General features: G+C 37.5%; 1 protein-coding gene and 1 long non-coding RNA gene across 2 annotated transcripts in view; both read right to left on the reverse strand.

The window, feature by feature from the left end:
* The window catches only part of LOC105550314 (O-acetyl-ADP-ribose deacetylase MACROD2-like), a 1,021,967-nt gene that overhangs the window by 277,915 nt on the left and 725,154 nt on the right, over window positions 1-18,898 (reverse strand). The window lies entirely within an intron of this gene.
* On the reverse strand, window positions 407-4,679 carry LOC105550313. The gene is made up of 4 exons (XR_001007687.1): window positions 4,509-4,679; window positions 3,434-3,574; window positions 2,176-2,218; window positions 407-676 (listed from the first exon to the last, which is right to left on the reverse strand). It is a non-coding gene; the product is annotated as an uncharacterized LOC105550313 (long non-coding RNA).

Here is an 18,898-nt window from a genome sequence, read left to right on the forward strand (position 1 = left end):
GAAGTAGAAATATTCTTCAAGGGGTAAGAAAGAATTAAATGCATTTCTTACTTAACTGACCTGGAACCAATTACATCCTAATACATGTTCTATCATGTTACATTGGTTCAAAAACAGCACTTAAAAATAAACACACACACACACACACACATGCACACACACACACACAAGTCCTCTAGGACATGTAGGACTTGCCTTTGGGAGCACCTGTTTGAGGGAAGTGACAAGTGGTATGCCTATTTTCCTATAGCCGTGATGCATATGGCATCTTAGGAAGGCTTTTTTAGTGCTACTTTTGTCAAAGATAATAATAAATACAATGTGTCTAATTCTGGTCCTGAGAGCTAAATGAGAACATAGAAAACATCACCAAAGTTCCAAAGAAATTCACAATTAGATCAACGAGGAAAGATTACGGAAACTTAGATTATTTATCTTGGGTAAGAGACCACACTAAATAATATCCTCTAATTCAAGATTCCTACAGAGGATGGTGAACATGAACAGTTCTTGTCACTATCTTTGGAGCTGGAATTGTCTTCGGCTTCATTCTCTTCCCACTGTATATCTGCTCCTGGAATGAGATCATCCACGGCTTCTACTGTCTGTATGATATGGTCCCTAAACCAGATCTCCCTATCCACATAGCCAATTGTCTTAGGACATCTCAAAATGTCTGAACTAGAAATAGAAAATTAAAAGTCATATCTCAGCCTTTCTGCAATACTCTCCCTACGTACAAACACACTTACCACCATTACCTTCACCCTCACCATATATTTCAGAGAATGGCATTTCTACCTCCTAATCCAAACAAGGTATCTTCAACCACTCTACATTTCCAAATCCAGTCCATCATCCACATTTATTAATTCAAATTCCTTCAAATATCAGGATTCCATTATTTTATTTTCTTCATGTCCTCTGCCACTACATGATTTCCAGCCATCATTTCTTAGCCAGATTGCAGCAAGGAACTCCTAACTGGTCTCCTCTCTAATCCATTCTCTCTACATCCACTAGATTAGAGTAATAAATCCAAAATGAAAAGCTGACTATATCACTCCCCTGCCTGAAGTTACTCCACGGATGCCAACAGCTCTCTGCACCCCACACTAATATCTGCCACACCCCTTGATCTGATCCTAAAGAAGTGTTTTCTTTTCTCTAAACCTGTTCTTTTTACCTCACACTGTTTCCCACTCTTTGAACATATTTCATTCTTTATCTACATATTTTCTACTTATCTTAAAGGTTCAGGTCAGATAGTGCTTTTGGGAAACCTTACACATTCTTCTCTGTGTTGCTCTGCTCAACAAGCTAAATTAGTTATCCCATGTCTGCATCCCCACATTATGTTCTATTAATTACAGTGTATTTTAATTGTCTATTGATTTAGCTGCTTTTCCCTTTTGTCCATCAGATCCTTAAGGTCAGGAGTCTTGCATTTTTTGCCATTGAATCCAGAATGCCTGGCACACTGCCTCAGATATGAGAAGCACTCTTTAACTGTTCAATAAATAGAATGAATAAAGGACATAGATTGTAAGAATCAAGACACACAAAGGGGGTGCTTGGAAATGTTTTTGGGTGCACTAATTCAGAAAACATATTAACGTTACTGAAATGTTTTTAAATTAAATTGTATTTTGATATTGGGGACAAAGTTCTAAGTTTTCCTCCCATCCAAACAGGCTCTGAGGCAGAGATTTGTTATGCAGGAAGTTTATTGAGGAGTATCCCCAGGAACAATCCCTGTAAGGTAGTGAGAGAAAGGGGACTGAACTGAAGGAGAAGGTGAACTACAAGGCACTTACAACACAGACCTCAGTTGATCCGAATGGGACCTCTGAACCTGAGATGACCCTTCACAATGGGCTCTCATCAAGGCAGTAGGGTTGGGCTTCTGTGCTCCTACATCGCCCAGTCATAAGACACAGGTTACTGTCAGGGAGGAACCACGGCCTTGGTGAGACAGCTACTTTCAGCAGAGGCCAATTCCCATTGAGAGAATTAGTTTTGAATCATCATCAGGCAGCACTTACTAGCAACTGAGGGTTTGGATGTCTCATTTCTGAAGGGGATATCTACGTGGTACATGCAGCACCCATTTTAGTTCACCCCTCAGGTCACTCAGATCCACTTAGTTCATATAATAAGTTAGTAAATTCTCACTCTCTGGGAGCAGGTCCTCGAGGATTCTAGATTATCTCTTTTCCTGTAGAAATTTACAAGAGGAAAGTTAGTGGGACAAACTATAGCTCCCAAGGCAGGTGGTCTCAAGGTCACAACTGATATTCATTGTCTCCATTCTCTACACATGCCTTACCAAGACTTGCCACTTACTGCAGATAAGTCTGATAAACATTATGTCGTCAAATAACAGACCAATGTGATATTCAGTAGAATGTTCAGACAGTCCAGGTTCCTTAAGAGTCCAAGACAGAAAACATAGCCCTAGGACAAGACTGTAAGTTTGTATTGTTATCTAATTCAAGTGAATGTAAATGGCTTCTGTTCCTCCTCCCTGATAAGATGAGAAGAAATGGATTTGCCAGATCAATGGCTGCCAACCATGTACTTGAAGCCTGGTTGAGTTTGTGACAGCCTTCTTTCATTCACTAGAATTTATCTGTTTTTTGCCGGGGTCAGACTTATGCTCATCACCATTTCCTTTGCCATTAGAGAGTCCAGTTCTGTAACAGCATCTTTTCAGTGAACCTTGGACAACAGAGGATGGCTACCAGTGGCTTTTCAGGGATGATAATGCTCCTCTCACTAATATTTTTATTATCTGTCTGGCTCCAGGTCCTCTAGAATATGACCAGTTAGTTTTTCAGCCCTCTGTATACCAAGACAATTTCTCTGAGCCTTTTGATTAGTTCATCCACTGTCTGCTACAGTAAAATTCTGGCATTTCTATTTCTTATAGAATTGGTCATCATTTTTACCAAGCTTTCAATAATCATTTTAGCAATATGTTAACACCATCTCCCAAAGTCCTTGCCAGGGTATAAATTCTGTATCATGAGCAAGTCATCCCATGTTCATAAATTCTCCCTTATTCAACTTTCTGTTCCAACCACTTTGAACCAGCACCCTCTGGATCCAGTCCAACATATATGCTTCCAATTCCTGGAGAACATATGGCTCTTTGAGCTTCCTTCCCATAGCTGTCCCAGTATATTCTTGGTCATGTTATGTTGGAAATTGACCATAGATATTAGCTTGATGGGTTCGAGGTTGATTGAGAAAAAAAAAATAAATAAACTGTGATTCAGTTGTAACACAGGTCTCAGCCAAACTTACGGAGAGCTTTAGCATTAAGACAGTCTTTGGGAGTTTTCCCCATCAAGACAAGGGGTTGTGGCTTTGTACTATCTATGTTGTTGAGTCACTGGATATGAACTAGCCCCTGGGAGGCAGGCATTACCTTGGAGAGGGCAGCTTCCTTCACCAGCAGTCAAGTCCAGCAGAGGGACTTAGCTGTGAGTCATCAGCAGACAACACTTCCAGTAGGTGAGGAAATAGTGCCTCAGTTCTGAAAGGGAGATCTGGGTGCCCACCAGGGCATCTACCATAGAAAATATGCCAATAAGACAAAAATTAGGAGGCAAACCTTACAAACTCTGCCATTACCTCTTCTCTGGCACCTCTGAGGGGATAAACAACTCTGGTATATTGGTTGTCATTTCATGTGGTCAATATTTTTAGGAGAGTAAATAAATGGATTGTGAGATTTGTTCTTCTTGCAAAGACTTAGGTGATCACAAGAAGTGAAATGTTTGGTAGAAAATAATGGTGCCTCAAGGGTAGACCTAAGTACTTTAGTCCTTGGATCCTAGAAAGCTAGACTCTGAAAACTTCTGGCCCCTCAGAAGTTTCTGGAAGTTTTTATTCCCTATGATAGTACAATAAGCTCAAACTCTAAAAATTCTTTTGTGTCTTGGACTTAAACATTAGATTTCTTTGGTACAAGTTTTATTCATTTGCATAGCAAACAAATCTATCCTATGTTCCCAGGTCCTGGTGATTTTAAAATGTAATGCTGTACATGTATATGACTGTGCACAGCATTTTTTTAAAAGGTGTGCGATCATAGAAAAGCAAATGACCAAAGCTGCCCACTCACATCTCAGACACCCCTTGACCTACTTAACAGACTTCTGAGAAAGTGCATATGGACTTCTTTCTCTTCACGTCATGGGATATAAAACTAAAGGCATGTATGGAGATTATTTCGAGAAAATTATTTGAGTTTCTAATATCTTTATTATCCAGTGGAAATATAGAGGCTTGTTAACTCAAGAATACATTAAAAATGATGAAAATCTTAAATAAAATAATGTAATACAATATAATTATCTCATTGTATTTATAAAATATTTTCCAAGGATTTTACCTTCTTTGAACTCTTCCAGAGCCTATTAGGTAAGCAGGAATTATTTTACACACATTCCTATATATGGAAACTGAGGCAAATGTTAAATTATTTTGTTAAAACTCACACAACTAATGAGAAATCCTCCCAAGGCCTGACTGTGGTCTTTTTGTATCAAAGTCAATATTGCTTAGCTGCACCAGGTAGTCATGTATAAACATGGTATATACTTGACCTTCAAAAAAATAGCTTGTTTTTATGTACCTAGAAACACATTTCCCAACAGAGAATCGACAAAACAAGTAAAAATTAATTTGGGTTGGGGTTTTAACTTTTTGTAAATGCAAAACACAGCCACAGATCAGAATTTCTCTCCTCTGGAGGATACCTCACTTGTTTTCATCCTTGAAGCAAACACTGTGGGAAAATTAGAAAGAGCTGGTTCAGCTGATTTAAAGTTATCTTAGCAACAACATTTCCCATGTTATGCTGAGCAGAAAATTCCTGAAGTTTCAAATTTTGCATGATGTTAGACTTTCCTGAAACATAGGGCTGTATGAGGTTTTAAAGAATTGATTGATACTTTTAAAGTTAGAGCAATTTCCATTTTTTAAAAAGGAGATCATTTCCTATCTTTTTTATCTTGAAGAGATCCTCTTCATAATGATGATTACCCTAGCTACTGAGTATTTTCTCCAGGCAAAAAAGGCACTTGAGCAGCACATCTGTAAACTTATCTCAACCCCACAGTCCACGTGGAGGCTGACTTCAAAGCAGAGAGAAGCTCTAATAAGAATGAAACACAACACACTAATAATACTTCTTAATAACAGCACCTAACAATTATACAACGCTTTGCACTTTCAAAGCATTTTACAATCATTAATTAGTTTATCCACACAACATCCCTATGACTTATGCCAGTATTATTATCCTCATTTTTAAAATGAGGAAACTAAGATCTAAAGTGATTAAGTGCCTTGCCCAAGGTCACATAATGAATCAGTAGTAGGATCTGTACTTGATTTCATAACTCTGTCTAATTTTCAGGACTGATAGAGAATGTGAAATCTTTGAGGTCCACAAATCATCTGCTTGGAATACAAACCTACTGTTCTCCCACTTGTTAGTAATACCCTCCTTTCTTCATTGATTTCTATAAAACAAAAGCTAAGAAATTAAGAATCTGCCCTTTGAAATATGTAAGTATATAATAAACTCATTTAAATTAAATAAAAAGTAAAAAGGAAAGCCAGTGTGTCTGAAAATCATGTGCTCTCCGCTATTCTGTCATTAGGAGAAATGTATTTGTGATGGATCCCTAAATTATGTTTTCTGTCTAGCAGAAAAGAAGTTGATAGCCCTACCACATCCTGCAGCTATAATTAATATAGACTGCTCCTTGTTCCCAAATATGACTTCTCACTAACACCAGCACCCCTACCACTAATCAAGTGAACCAATCAAAGGAGCCTACATAAATGTTTTCTCCCTATGATAGTGAAAAATCGCCTCTGGGCTCATTAAATTTGAGGACATATAAATCTAGATAAACAAAAGAAAGCTTTTTTTTTTTAAATTTTGGAAATTTATCCTAATATGTTCCCTATCAGAATTGGTTAGAATAACCTAGGATTATGTTCCAGACCAAAGAACATTCAAATCTCAATGACATAATACAAATCTATTATTTCTTGCTCATAGTACGCATCCATCTTAGGTTGGTGGGAGCAATCTGCTCCACTTTGTCTTCACTCAAAAACCCAGACTGACAGAGCCATAAACATATGGGTCACTTGGACAGGAGGAAAGAATATTCCAAATTGCATGCTAGATTTTGAAGCTTCAACATAGAAGTGGCACTTCATCCTTACTCACACTTCACTGGCCAATAGCGAATTCAAATGGGCATCAAAGTGCAATTCTACCATGTATAGGGAAGAGGAGAACCAGAATAGATGGGAATCCCAAATAATGACTACTCACCTTTCTGGTCACCAAATATTTGACACATTCCTCTTCCAGCCTACTTCCTGTCTCAAAGTGACAAATGTTAGGGCCACATAGACTTTTAGACAAAGATATGTGTTAAAAGCCAGATCATAATTTGCTATCTTCCCTCACCCATGATGGCCACTAGCAACATTTCAAACGGTGGAGGTTCTATTGGCTGAATAAGCATGAAGCAGCATAAAGCTCTTATTTAATCAATAGTGGAATCATAGCACGAACAAGAAACAACCTTTTGTTGTTGATTTAAGCTCTGAGATTCTGCAGTTGTTTGTTATTGCAGACTAAGCTGGCCAGTCATCTTACAAGGTAGTGTGGACTGATAACAGCCATATTTCACTCACGAAAGTCAGATGAAAAACCTCATTATCAATAAGCTCCTAAAAGGAAGGGGAAAATAGGAGTGCAAATGGGTGACAAAATTGGCCTTGATGTCCATTATGCCTAGTTATCTCTATACTCCTTTTTTTCTTTTCTCTCCCTTCCCCTCCATCCCTCCCTTCTTTCCTTCCTTTCTTCCCTCCTTTCTTCCTTCCTTCCTTCCCTCTTTCCCTCGTTTCCTCCTTCCTTCCTCCCCTCCCTCCTTCCTTCTTTCCCTCCACTCTCCCCTCCCCTTCCCTCCCTCCCTCCCTCCTTTCCTTCTTCCCCTCCCTTCCCCTCCCCTTCCTTCCTTCCTTCCCTCCTTTCCTCCTTCCTTCCTCCCCCCTCCTTCCTTCCCTCCCTTGCTCCCTCCCTTCCTTCCTTTTCTTGCTCTTTCTTTCTTCTTCTACTGAAGAAAAACACCAAAGTCTCCTGCAAGCAGCCTAGTTAGAGGGAGGTTTTGGAATCAGAGATGACTCTAGAGTCATGGTATAATTTTAACAGAGTTCACGGATAAAAAATTCAAGAACAAAGGCTCCTGAGACAAAAATAATTGCATGGCACTGATCACCTAGAAACCACCTTGTTACTTTCTGAAGAAGCAAGCAAATGAAATAATGATATCTTTACATAGTAATGTGCATTGCTTTTTTCCAATCCCTTGGATTTTTATGGCTATGATCATTATTTTAAGGGCTTATCATTTATTACATCTCTATGATACACTTAGCACTTTACATGTACCTATTATTTCATATTTTATACAAGAAGTATTTTTTAAATTAAATTTACAAGTGAGAAAACTAAGGTTCCAAGGATTTGAATAGTTTTACCAGGACAGGCAGCTAATGAGCAGCTGAGCCAATAAAGACATTCCATTTGGGTGGCACTAAAGCCCCTAGAATTTCTTGGGTATCTCATTGTCTCCTTTTCAGAGGCTCTGTTATTTACCATATGAATATATTCACACTGGTTTCAAACTTTCAGCAAAGTTTCTCTCAAATTTCTGTGGTTGCAGAAATCTGGGACTCACTGTGACATGTGAGAAGAGCTGCATGGTGCAAGTCTTCAGCACCCCATGCTGAAGCCCCATGATGCCACTTTGTTTCAGAGGAGCTTGTCAAGTTCCAGATTCACCTCCAGGGAGGAACCCTGTGAGTTATACCACATGCCACTGACTGCCCATTCCCAATATAGCAGCTAACACAGATTGAGTGGCAACAATATACTAGGTATCATTTTAACTACTTTTCACAAGTTAACCCGGGTAATCCTCACAGCAATCCTAAGAGACATTTTTCTATAATTATCTCTAACACAGGAGAATTGAGAGGTGGGTACTTTGTTGAAGATTACACAGCAGAAATTTGAACACAGGCAGTTCTTTTCCAAACCATCTGTACTTGACCATTCTACTATGCTGCCTTTCAAAACACACAAACAAAAGAGGTAAGGTATTATTAGGTGGTGGAAAAAACACTGTCTTAAGAGGAAGGCAACTGCTACTTTGAATTCCTTTTTCCCTTAGCTCTGCTCATCAATTCATCCATTCAGTAAATGAGCGGATAGGGCCTTCTGAGTACCAGGCATTATTTTAGGTGCTTGGGATACACTGATGAAAAGAAAAAAAAATCATGGGGATTGGAGGGCAGGTGTGGACCGCAGACCATTAAAGTGAGCTTTGGTTAAATCATTCAGTTACTCAGGTTGCTAGCTGCTTTATGACTTTAGTCAGGATGACATCCTTCTTTCCCTAAAAGAAGAGAGATTGAAGAAACCTTCCTTTGTTACTCCCTTCAGTTCCAAGACTCTGAAGTCTAGTTCTGTACAAATTATCACCTGCACAAATAACCACCAAAGCATTCCTCTCCCCTCTTTCATGATTGTGAGGCTTTGCCTGAAGGAATTTGGAAACGGTGCTCTCTAACATCATCTATAAGGGCTCAGAGTTTCGGTAACAAGCAGAATTCAAATTTGGCAGAGTCTCATAGTATCTTGACTCTTACTGAGTAAGGAAAGTAGCATTAAAAAATAGAAGTACTTGAGTGAGCTAGTTCTTTTAAAAGGAGAACTAGTTCTTAAAAGTAGTTATATATTACCCTTTCATTTGATTTCTAATACTCTAATGATGAATAAGCATCTGTGAAGCAACCTAGAGAAGTTTTGTATATGGTTTCCTAGTCTGCAGATAAAAGAACATTTATTGCAGAAAAACAGAGGAGAGTGGCACACATCTATCTTTCCTACTACATATAGAATGGTTTGTGTTTACCCGTAGATCAGGCATAGAATCATATTCACCACTGAGACAGCAGAATATGTTTTAAAGACACAGAGAAGGGTAAAGTCTCAAATGTAAGCTCATCACTGATACTGGAGGCAGGCAAGTGATGAAGTATCACAGTGAGTCATTACTCCAAGAGGTTTCCTATAAACATTAACCAACAAAGGAGGAAAGATTGGCCACTTGGAAGCACACACTAATGACTTAGGATGAAACATAAATCATTTCAAAGAACTGTGTTGAATCTGAGAGTTAAAAGCGAGAAAGAGAGAAACAAGCAAGAAGAGTGGGTTGTCACCCAAACCAAGGTTGAGTTCTAATCATAGCCGAGAGAGTGCTGCAACTGACGATGTCAAACAAGGCAGTTCAGGTAATAGGACTGAATGATATATGACTAGGAAGTTTCCAACAAATTTGATTTATCCTCCTTGAGAAATATTTGGGGATTGTAACCTAGATAAACTCTAAATTGAAATTTCTTTGCAAAGCAATAAAATTGAGACTCTCAAGTGTCTATACCTCAATTACTTTCTCCCAAGGTTTTAGAATCAAAAGAGAGATTGTACACAGTTCTGTGACCTCACAAAGTGACTAGCTGGGAACTAATGGTATTATGGGACAGCTTATTTTGAAATAGGGCTCATTTAAGCTGTTCTTAAATGAAACACCCTAGACATTAAGATGAAGTATGAAAAGTTCTTTCATAATGAAAAATTATGGGATGTTCAGTTCATTCATCTCATTTTTGTGAGAGACAGGAGAAAAAAGAAATTATAACAATATTAAGGCATACAATGTTCCACAGCTGAGTCCCCTAGAAGGCAGTATTTATATCATTCCAGGACCTCCTTCCAAGGTTAAGACGCTGCAAATATCACTTAATTTTCCACTTTGTTCAAATCCTGAAAATACTGGCCCTCAAAATTCAATTACTGAGGGTGACCTTACACTTAACATCATTTCCAGGGACTCAGAAGCCCACTTGCTCAAAATAATATTATTCACCAAAATTCATTTAAAGAGAATTTGGGATGGCTGGGTCATATGGTACATCTAGTTCTAGATCCTTGAGGAATCGCCATACTGTTTTCCATAATGGTTGAACTAGTTTACAATCCCACCAACAGTGTAAAAGTGTTCCTATTTCTCCACATCTTCTCCAGCACCTGTTGTTTCCTGACTTTTTAATGATCGCCATTCTAACTGGTGTGAGATGGTATCTCATCGTGGTTTTGATTTGCATTTCTCTGATGACCCAGCCATCCCATTACTGGGTATATACCCAAAGGATTATAAATCATGCTGCTATAAAGACACATGCACACGTATGTTTATTGCGGCACTATTCACAATAGCAAAGAATTGGAATCAACCCAAATGTCCATCAGTGACAGACTGGATTAAGAAAATGTGGCACATATATACCATGGAATACTATGCAGCCATAAAAAAGGATGAGTTTGTGTCCTTTGTAGGGACATGGATGCAGCTGGAAACCATCATTCTTAGCAAACTATCACAAGAACAGAAAACCAAACACCGCATGTTCTCACTCATAGGTGGGAACTGAACAATGAGATCACTTGGACTCGGGAAGGGGAACATCACACACCGGGGCCTATCATGGGGAGGGGGGAGGGGGGAGGGATTGCATTGGGAGTTATACCTGATATAAATGACGAGTTGATGGGTGCTGACGAATTGATGGGTGCAGCACAGCAACATGGCACAAGTATACATATGTAACAAACCTGCACGTTATGCACATGTACCCTAGAACTTAAAGTATAATAATAATAAAAAATAATTTTAAAAAAAAACAATGAAAAAAAAAGAGAATTTGAATTGAATCCTATGACTACAGATACTTCAAGAATAGAGGACATATAATTGGAGAAACCATCATTGTGGTGTAAGTGACCATTTTTGGCAGGGAAGAAGGAAGATAGAAGGGGGATGAGTATTCTAAAGGCCTGGAAGAGATGGCTAGAAAGTGAAAACACTGATGACTAGCATTTTTAGAACAAATATTAGTTATTTCATAGCTTTGCCTAGTACCATCTAGCACAGTGCTCCAACATGACTGGGTTCAGACCACTGACGTGCTGTTTATATGGCCATGACAAAATGCTGTGACACTGCCAAGAAAGCCCCAGATAGTAATACAAAAATACAGGATTCAAATAAACCTGAGTAATCTACCTTCATGCACACTCAATGCTCTATAAAAACCTTGGTCACACTTGTCTCTTCCTTTGCTGATAATGAATCAAAGTCACTGCCCTTTCTGGCTCTCTTCTCTATCACTGTGCCTCTCTTCACTGCAGTTATCTCCTGGTGACTGACCACTCACACCACCTTACATACACAGAAACATTTAGTCTGCTTTCATACCTGTCCCATGTACATCTACACTGCCTCCTGCATCCACCTAGCTCTTTGCAGTTCTCTGCTTTCCTGTCTATCTCATGCATTTTCTTCTTGCATTGATTCTTAGCATAGTTTCTTTCATCGGCTTGTTACCTAATCTGCCTGATCCCAAGCTTTGCCCCACCTATGTCTCCATATTGCTATCAGGTTAATCTTTCTAATATACACTGGCACATATTCTTCCCTGCTCCTGAAAGTCAACCAAATTATGCCTAAGCTGCTTAGCCTGAGTTTCTAGACCGGTGGGCTTCTCCACAAATCTGTACTTCATACCTCCCCAACATTACCTCTATTGTTTCCTATACCTGGAACACCCTGCACCTCATTTCAGTCTCTTGAAATCTCACCTATCCTTAAATATCAAATTGTAATGGCATCCATTTGAAAAAGTAATTCCCAATTCACCCTAACTCTTATCCTCCCCATCAAAATAAATGTGATCTCTCTTCTTTGAGCCAGGATAATTGTTTTTGTTCGTTTATCTCTTGTTGCATGTGATAGGTGCTGTGACACTCCACTCGAATCCCCCTTTAGGAATGAAGGACATATTCCCCTATCTGGGGGAGAACTGCCAGAGGACACCCTGAGCTGTCAGTTGTATCTAGGAATTGCTTCTGCTAAAGAAACACGCCTCATCCAAGGTCACTACTTCCAGCGACAGCTGTATCCAAGCACTGATCAATATGCAGGAATAAAAACCTGGCCCCCTTCAGCCCAACTGAAGACTCTGAAGAGTCACCCCAGCCCCAGAGCTCCTGTGGGGTTAGCTGAAAACTTCACTTGGAATGCATCAAAACCTAACTTCTTTCCCTGCCCAATTATGCTCCTTCCATAGCCTTCCCTTTCCTCAGCACACACAGCGGTATTATTCTCAAGAATACTTCCAAACAAACACTCTGCATGCTCCATCTTAGAGTCAGCCTCCAAGGGAACCCAAATTGTAATACAGCACTTATACGTGGTTAGTTTCCCTTCTATTAAAGTCAAGTATGCATTTATTCATACTAAATTACAAACTTTTGGAACAGGTATTGCATTTTCAAATCATATATGCCTGCAGTGTTTAGCATCAAGAGTCCAAAGTGTGTAGCACACATAAATGAATAAATGAGGGAATGAATAATTAATGCTTAAAATTAGCACCTCAGTGGTTCTGCAAGGTCTTTACACATCTAAAATATCATCAGCATGTTTTTTTTCATTGATAGTCTTTAATGAGCATTAGTTACAAATAAAGCACTGTGCTAGCTGTACTAGGGAGGATGTAGAAAAAGAAGTAATGGACTCCCTGCCCTCAGGAAGTTTATAATTTAGTCAGCAGGATAATTACAACCATTTACAGTCATCGTTCCCAATGCTGGCTGCTCACTGGAATCACCTGAGCAATTTTAATAACTCTCAGTACTGGGCCCCACCCCAAAGATTCTGATTTAATGGGTGAGATGAGCACCAACTCCCCAGGTGATTCTAATGCGTCACCAATGTGGAGAACCACTGAAACATGAAGAGCTATGTGTTCTAAGTACCATTTTAAGCACTTAGCCCAAGTTAACTAATATAATCCTCATAACAGCATTATGAGAAAATTACTATAATTATCATCATTTTATAGACTAAGAAATGAAGGGGCAGAAGACTGAAGTAATTTGCTCAAGGTCACATAGTTAGTTAGGTGTGAAGTTAGACCAAACCCCAAAACTCAGGCTCTGAATTTATGACTCTTAACTACTCTACTTCCTCACTTCTGGAGACAGCATGAAAAGTAAGCTAATTTGTGTTGAGTAAAATTTATATAAATATTTTATTTGAAAATCGGAGGTCACACCATGGTGGAAATAACAACAACAACAATAACCTCTGACATTTTGATTCTTACTCAAATGTTAGAGTAAGAAAGAAATCTTACTTTGTTTATTAAGGGAGACTTAGAATAATGATGAGTTTAGGTAGATGAGGTAAAAATAAGCTAGATCAGTAAATGATATATATTTAAAAATTGGCAACTTATGGCTGTAGGTGGATTTTTATTTAATTGTTCTATAATACAAATGGAATGCTCTTTGTTCTTTCTCAAAACTCCTGTCATTCCACTAAGATCATTAATTGTATACAAGTTATTTTAGGATACTCTCTTTCATATCCAAAAACAAGTAACAATAAGCAAAGAAAGAGGATAACTGAAAGTCAGTGAGCCAGAGGAAAACACTGGGGGTAGTTAAAATCTCCACTGTGTTTTGTCTCCTTAATATCCACCTCTCTTTTTATCTCCATAGTTAATAAAGTTGCAAATAGATGTCAAACAAATAACTGGATCCTTACCCTTCTTTTTTCCTCCGCACTGCTCTCATCCACACTTCCCAAAGTCTCCTTGTCCCCCTGTCAATCATTCCTGTTACCTTCTGTTGCTCCCCATACACGTTAACCAAGAGAAACAGAAGCATCTTCCGGCCCACCATAAAATACCCTCTCACAGGGAAATGCAAGCCCAAGAAAACAAGTCCATAAATCTTTTTTAAGCATAGAGCATGTTTCTGGGGAATGCGTATGAATCATTGCTTATTCTCTTAACTGTATATGTGTATTTCTCATATACATTCATATATCGCAAACATACTTCAACTGATAGAACTCATGTTGTCAGAAGTGGGACTTGAACATAAACTCCTGATTCTTATTTAATACAATTTCCACTACACCCCTGTTTTTAATACTCTATTAGAAATTTGGCTCAAAATTAATATTTCCGAATGACTTCCCAGGTCTCTAATGAGACTTACAAAAATCAAAATATTTTTAAGCTCCTCCTCAGGAATACTGAAGAACTCAGAACCTTTATACATAGAGCCTAGAATATTTAAAACTTCACTGTAGGTGCATAGAAGAAATAAAGTACAAATCTGAAAGTACAATGGCATATAGATAGATATACATATAGATATAGATTTAGATATAGAGTCAGGTACAAATGATTTTTATTAAGTAGTAGCTGACTTTTTTCCTCCCTTTGTTTCCCAAACCCAAACCTTCTGTAATTTGATAATACTTTTAGAATTTAAAAAATTATGCAAAATATTTTAAAATTCACCATAATTAGATGAGTTTTAAGAACTTTATAGATCCTAAGACTATTATTTTAGGGAGCTCCCACCTCATAGCATATGAAACATATTAAAATGTACCTAAATTCCACACTAACACAATGTTACAGGAGACTATGCAAGAGTTGAATTGAGCTGCAGTTGAGCAACTGAAATGATACAACCTTTTGCCATCTTATTTTATACTGTGTGCATATGTGTATGTATCCCACACACCCCCACCCTGTCCCTGTTCTCAGATATTTTCATATTCCCATAATAATTATGTGATTTACCTGGTGAGAAATTACAGTGCAATATTATATCTGGTTCCAATATCCACAAAGTCTACAATTGTCCTAAAGGCAATCACAAAGGCAATCAGTAACCAAAATTTGGGAAGCCACCTATAATGAATAAAATGTTCTGTAATTTGGCCAAGCTTAAAGAGTTTCAAAACAAGGCTTTGTAACTTTTATTTTATGTTATCTAAATAGTTACACCTATATATATTATTGGGATCAAAAGACTGATTTTGTGGCCTACCTCTGAGAATTAACTACTTGATAAATGAAGACTAGGTTAATTGTATTTAACTTGTTTCCCTTTGGTGCTTAAACATCTGGCTAGATAATTTGCACCTAAAAATCTCTGTAAACAACATACAGTTCTTAACAGATAGAGCCCAGTATTTTTAAATGCCAATTTGATTAAAACTGCAAAATCTAGGCAAGCAAGAATAAAAAGACCATATTTCTACTTCCTTTCACAAATGATAATCCCCTGCTTCTTGCCTTTTAGAAAAATTTGCACTGTTTACATTTTAAATGTTAGATGAGTACCTGAATAATCCACTATGTAATTTAAAATCATACGTTTTAAAAGGTTGCAAATTTAAGAACAGAGAAAATATTAGACAGCTAAATGAACTAAAGTATATGTTTTTAAAAAGCTTAATATTTCAGTCATAATACTATAGTTTCAAAGTTTCTTGAATCTCCTAAGGTTAAAGGCTACATTTAAGATAAGAATGCTACACAGATTTAGCAAGAATGTGGAAAGAATGCCCTTCCTTTTATGGGTCAGAATCCTGGGCAGAGATAATCCATGGGTGCACCTAGGTCTGCAAAGCACCTACCGTGTGTCAGGCACTGAGCCAGGCCCTTCAGTACAGCAAATTTGAGATTCCACTTTGTCTTTCCCTTTTGAAGATCAAATTTCTGTTTTGAATTATGTATTTTAGTGTTTCTATTTGATGAGATATAATCAGGCAAATATGACCCCCCTCCCAAAAAAAAAAAAAAAAAACTCAGGGCATTGCTGATCTCTGAACATAATGAAGAAGACCCCAAATGGAACCAGTGAAATTTAATAATCAGTAAACTTGAATTTTTACCAGGCTTGTGTAAGAAGTAATCATTGCTGACATTTATTTTTTTAATATATGCCAGGTATTCTTCTAATGTTTTACATCTGGGAAATTAGTACATTTGATCATCAAAACTGAATGCTATTATTATTGTCATTTCACAGATAAGGAAACACAGGTATAAAATGGCTATATGACTTGTCCAAGCTCTTGCAGATAATAAGTGGCTTGGGTGGTATTTGAATGCAGGTAGTTTGACACTATATGTATAGACTACATTCTTAACTACCATACCATATACTGCCTCTTATCAAAAATCTAAATGCAAGTATTCCAAGAATGTAAGAGTACTGAAAACAAGTATTTGAAGCAAGACAATTCCAGCAAAGCCCTCTATGAAATGACTAAAATAGACTTATCAAAAATGTTAATATGAGTCTCCAATGCAGAATTAACCATACCTTGTCTTTATTATCTAATGCTTGAATTATAAACCAAGCTAACATCATTATCTAGTATGCCTTAATAATGACAAAGAATAACAACAACAGTAATAAAAATACCTTACATTTGCATATATTGACCATTTTCAAAGCATTTTCATCTGAATTCAACTTTTATTATTATTGATGTATGCTTTCACATACACTATCTTGAAAAGAGGAAAAAAACCCTCAAGCAATGCTAAGCTTTACTGATTAAAATCTGTCATACTGTATTTCCTGAATTATTTAAAATAGATAATAGTAAAAAGAAAATATGTATTTCAACCAAAATACAATATCAGCAACAAGTAAACACTATACTTACTCATGAATAAAACACATTTTATTTTCACCATTCAAAGAATAACTATTTATGAGTTTATCCCAAAATTATTGCTGACCTGAGAAATGAACGTAGCAGTGGGTAAAAAAGAAACCTCAGGTAAAAATGAAAAATTACTAGAAGTGCTCACATTATAACATAAAGTGACAAAGATTTGATTCATTGAGGAAAATGAAATGAAAAATTATATGTGCTTTCTTGGAAAATGAAGTAAAAATCCCCATGCTACTTTATGCATTAACTTAAGAATTTAGATTCAACATAGTACAGAAGGTCAATGTTAGATGAAATAAATGTGTCTCCATAAAATTGTTTATGATATTACAGTTTAAATCTTTTGATGTTATTATTTAAAGGCATTCTACAATAAACCCCTTTCCAAACTAAATGACCCATTTTGTCAAGTTTGTTTTGCTGTTCTTCTTGCTCATTTACTTGTTTGCCAAATCAAAGCAGGGACCAGAACATTTGGATCTGGTTACAGAACATGTCTTCTTATTGCTGCTTTAAATTTAAAGACAGAGAGTGTTGTAAGACCCTGCAGTACACATGAGCTTTTGACTACAAAATAAGAGAAAACAAGAACAAAACAATTATTAATCATTCACTGGAAAAGGATTAAGTTCTTGAACACTTTTGCTGGTTAATTTCGTGTATGAAAATACTGATTCTTGGGATTTTCTCCCCATTGTAGAAAACGGAGCTTCATTCTGTCCCACAGCCCATGACCCCAGACAGTCCTGTTATCTGCATGAGTTAATGATTACACAGCAGATGAAGCAAGATGAAGATGTCTGTTTCCACAGAAACCCATCACTTTATATGGAACCACAACTATGAACACATGATTTACTGAGAACTGGCCATTGGTGTAATCTTCACATACATAAGTATTTTTTCAGGGAAAAGAATGATGCTCCTATTTGGTATTTCAAAAGTTATCTTGCAGTGGAAATCAACGTCAATGAAGTTCAGAGTATGAAGCTCATGAAAGATAATCTGAAAAAAGTACACACTCTAACTTCCTGAGTCACTACAAAGCACTAAGGACACAAAAGGGGAAAGAGGTGACCTTTAAATACTTGCCCACAGTACACACAAATACACATCAAACTGGCTAGTCTGCTAATAAGCCTTCCCCTCCTCAGTAAGTGGCAGCATAACCTTCCCATTTGTTCAGATCCCAAACCCGGAAACCATCCTGGATTCATCTCTTTCCTCATCCCAACATCAATACAACAGCAACTACTAGCAGCTCAACTTTGTATTTGGAATCCTCTAACTTCTCCCTGTTTCTAATGTTATGACTCTCTCTGTTTCTAATGTTACAACTCAAACCACCAATGTCTCTCACATCTTGGAAAGTCTCTTAATTTATTTTCCTTCTTTCACTCTTGTCCCCAGAATGGCCTTTGTAAATAAGAATATGTTGATTCATGTGCTTCGAAGCCTCTAATGGCTTCCCACTGTCATACAAACAAAATCAGCTTTCTGTGGCACATAGACCCCACCAAACCCCAAAACCTCACCAAGTTCCCCTGTCCTTCAATTCTCTGTGCCTTACGCACTGGACCCCTCATCGCCATTGGGCAGAATTAACTTATTCTTATCTGAGGGTAGTGGTATTTCCTATCCCTGTTTTTGGAATACATCCCTTAGATCTCTTTCTCAGCTCTAATTCTACCTCCTTAGAGAAATCTTCCCTGATCATTATATCTGAAACGGTACCTACCTATCCTCCAGTCCCTCCACCCAATTACCCATTCAATTTTTCCTACAGCCCCATTCACTGCTTAAAGTTATATAATCCAAATATTTGTTCAATGATTTACTGTTTACTCACACTTGTCATTCTCCCCTCACCCTTCCAATAGTCATACTCCATGAGAATAGGGACCTTACTGTTTCATCCACTACTATTGCGGCACCCAGTACAGTCCTGGCACATCCTCAGTAATCAATAAGTATCAGTTAAATGAATAAATGAATGAATGAATGAGATGCAAAGTAAAACCTAGAAAGATCTGTTAGCCTGGCTTATCCTGACCTCAATCTTCACTTGGGCCTGAGTTTTTACAACTGGCATTGTAGGGCCAACTTGAAATGATAAATGCCTTTTTTTTCAATTCCCTTTATTCAGTAAATAGCAAAATAGGATT

Source organism: Mandrillus leucophaeus, unplaced genomic scaffold (genome assembly GCF_000951045.1).
Source record: "Mandrillus leucophaeus isolate KB7577 unplaced genomic scaffold, Mleu.le_1.0 Scaffold476, whole genome shotgun sequence".
NCBI classification, from domain to species: Eukaryota; Metazoa; Chordata; class Mammalia; order Primates; family Cercopithecidae; genus Mandrillus; species Mandrillus leucophaeus.